This window comes from Theobroma umbraticum, unplaced genomic scaffold (genome assembly GCF_002168275.2).
Source record: "Theobroma umbraticum cultivar Fairchild unplaced genomic scaffold, ASM216827v3 scaffold_95.0, whole genome shotgun sequence".
Classification (NCBI taxonomy): Eukaryota; Viridiplantae; Streptophyta; class Magnoliopsida; order Malvales; family Malvaceae; genus Theobroma; species Theobroma umbraticum.
Window position 1 is genome coordinate 7,571,176 of NW_018397257.1, and position 3,179 is coordinate 7,574,354.

Below are 3,179 nucleotides of genomic sequence, written 5' to 3' on the forward strand. Positions count from 1 at the left end.
TTTTGTTTTAATATGATTAAGATAAGTTGGTATTGATTTATTTGTACTTTTGTAGGTGTTTAATGAAGGAAGAATTTTAATGGAAAGAGAGCAATTTTAAGATGTAGACTTTATTGCACATGTTTTGATATTTCAACCATAACTTGCTTTATAGAACTCCAAATGAGATTATTCTTGACCATTAGAAAGATGAGAGAAACAGCTACAATGTTCATGTTTAACATTTCACCCAGTTCGGCCTAAAAAATGGTCAAAAATCATGTTGAACTTGAAGCATTGCAACAATCTTAGAGCAATTAAGATTTCTGCTAATTAATGGGTCGAGGCTGCAACCCACGTAGTCTAATGAGGAAATCTTGATTGAATTTGACTTCTTTCTTCACTTAACTTAGCCTAACTTCAAAACCCTATAAAATTGAAGACTTTTAAGGAGAGAGCAAACACTAGATTGACAGTTGAGAATCAAGGCACAAAGTCATTGAAGTTGAGAAGAATTTGAAGGATTCAAGAAGAAAATTTAAAAGATCAATATTATAATTCTTGAGTTTTTTCTTTTTATTATTCCTTTATTTTTCTCACTTTGACGTTATTGTTTAAACTTTATTTGATGATAATGTGTGACTCGATATAGAACTAAATTATTTATCTAATATTATAATTGAACTCAATACGTAGTCTGATTCATTTATCTCTCTTTTGCTTATGTTAGATGGATTTAAGTTGTTTATTTTATTATATTCTTAATGCTTCTAATTGCCTAATCAGCAGTTAGATTGAAGTGGAAACCAAGGTTAAACCTTGATGAAGGAGATTTAGGTAGACCTTAAATATAATAGCATATGATCGAATGTATTTAGTTGATTAAGTAGTTTCATTTGCATATATGGTAGACATACACCTATAAGCTGCACGTAGATAGGATTAAAGCCTAAACTTAATGAATTTGTCTTTAATTAATTTGCGTAGACATATAGTAAATTAATTGAGAGATATATTTTTATGAGAAATTCGACAAAGATTTGTAAATAATTTAGAACTCTAAGTTAGAAACTTAATCCATTAAACTAAGTTAAGCGAGAGAGACAATAATCAAATGAAGTATTGAGGGACATCATAATCTTCGACTTAAAAGTCAATCAAATTTAACAAAATAATTTTGTTGGTTAATTTTTGAATTTAATTTTTAATTGTTTGGATAAAATTAAGGTGTTATAATTTTAGTAGTTAGTAATAGGAATTAAAATAATTCTCTGTGGGAACGATAATATACTTTATCATTATATTACTTATTAACAATACGTGCACTTGTCTGAGAAATCAATAAGAAGTTTTTGGAGCAGTTGCTAGGGAGTTGACTTTTAGTTCTTTCTTGTTAATATTAATACCAAGCATTCTTAATTTTAATTCAAACTTTTCTTTTCTTTAATTTTTTATATATTGTTTGTCATTGTATGCGAAGAGCTAGAAATTTGGAAATTGTTCCTTTTGATCCAAAAATCAAAAAAAAATTTTGAAGACTTGGGAGGAAAAATAAAAAAATATTTCTGCTCCAAGTAAAACAATGGTTGATCAATAAGAGGAAGAGACTAAGTCTTTGAGGGCTTATTCTATCCCACAAGTACAAAATCTCCACTTTAGTATCCAAAAACCTCCTATTCAAGCCAACAACTTTGAAATTAAGCCATCAATTATTCAGATGATTTAAACTGCTGTTTAGTTTGGGGGGTTTACCTAATAATGATCCGAATGCTCATATTGCAAATTTCTTACAAATTTACGATATATGCAAGGTGAATGGTGTTACTGGTAATGCCATAAGATTGAGGCTTTTACCTTTTTCCATTGAGAGATAAACCAAAGAGTTGGTTAAATTCGCTTCTTGCTAGTTCCATTAATACTTGGGATGATTTGGCTAAAAATTCTTAACAAAATTCTTCCCACTTGCTAAGTCAACAAAGATGCGAAATGATATCACTTCTTTTATGTAGTTTGATTCTAAATCACTATATGAGGCTTGGGAGAGGTATAAGGATTTTATAAGAATGTGTCCTCACCATGGATTACCAAAGTAGCTACAAGTTCAGACTTTTTGTAATGGTTTGCTAGGAACTTTTAGAACTACCATTGATGCTGTTGCTAGAGGTACACTCATGAGTAAATCCATTGATGAGGCTTATGATTTGCTTGAAGAGATAGCTTCCAATAAAAAATAATGGCCATCTGAAAGATTGGGTACAAGAAACATTGCTGGAGTTCATGAATTAGATATGATGAATACTGTTTCTACATAATTGGCTTCTCTCGCAAAAAAAATATAAACTGAGTGTTAATCCTCTTCAAAACTCCTTTATGACATGGGAATTTTATGGGGAAGGACATTCCAATGACAATTGTCCCATTTATTCTGAGTCTTGTTAATTTATTGGAAATAGGCAACAAAACAATTCCTATTCTAACACTTATAATCCTAGTTGGAGGAATCACCCTAAATTCTTATAGAATAACAAACAAGGGTCTGCATCAGCATCTAACTTAAACTTTCATCTTGGATTTCCATCTAGACCCTCCATGCCAGAGAAAAAGCTTTCAATGTAGGATATGTTCATACAATTCATGACAAAGGCTAATGCATTCATAACAAAGATTGATGCATTTATGACAAGGATTGATACCTCCATTCAAAATCAAACAGCTTCAATTAGAAGTTTTAAGACATAAATGGGCTAACTTGCCAATGCTTTACATACTAAACCTCATGGTACCTTACCAAGAGATACTGAACCCAACTCAAGAAAGGAAGGTAAGGAACATTGTATGGCAATCATTTTTTGTAATGGAAAAGAGGTAAGTTAATAAAGCTTTAAATAATGAAATTCAATTCAATCTGATAAGAAAGAAATTGAAAAAGATGCTGAAAAAGAAATTATGGTTGACCAATTTACTAAAAATTTTAAAAAAGAAAAATCAAAATTAAAATCTGCTTCCACACCTCTATCACCTTTTCCTTATGTTTTCAAAAGAAAAAACTTGTCAAACAATTCTAGAGATTTCTTGAGGTATTTAAAAAGCTGTACATTAATATTCCTTTTGCTGAAGCTTTGGAACAAATGCCAAGTTATCTTTAAATTCTTGAAAGATATCTTGACCAAAAAGGGGAAATTGGAAGATTTTGAGATAGT

The 3,179-nt window shown here is 30.3% G+C and overlaps 1 non-coding gene across 1 annotated transcript; it reads right to left on the reverse strand.

The window, feature by feature from the left end:
• Positions 1-1,955: 1,955 nt before the first annotated feature.
• LOC149527451 (small nucleolar RNA R71) lies at positions 1,956-2,062 on the reverse strand. Its single transcript, XR_016351023.1, has one exon. It is a non-coding gene; the product is annotated as a small nucleolar RNA R71 (small nucleolar RNA).
• Between the last annotated feature and the right edge of the window lie 1,117 nt (positions 2,063-3,179).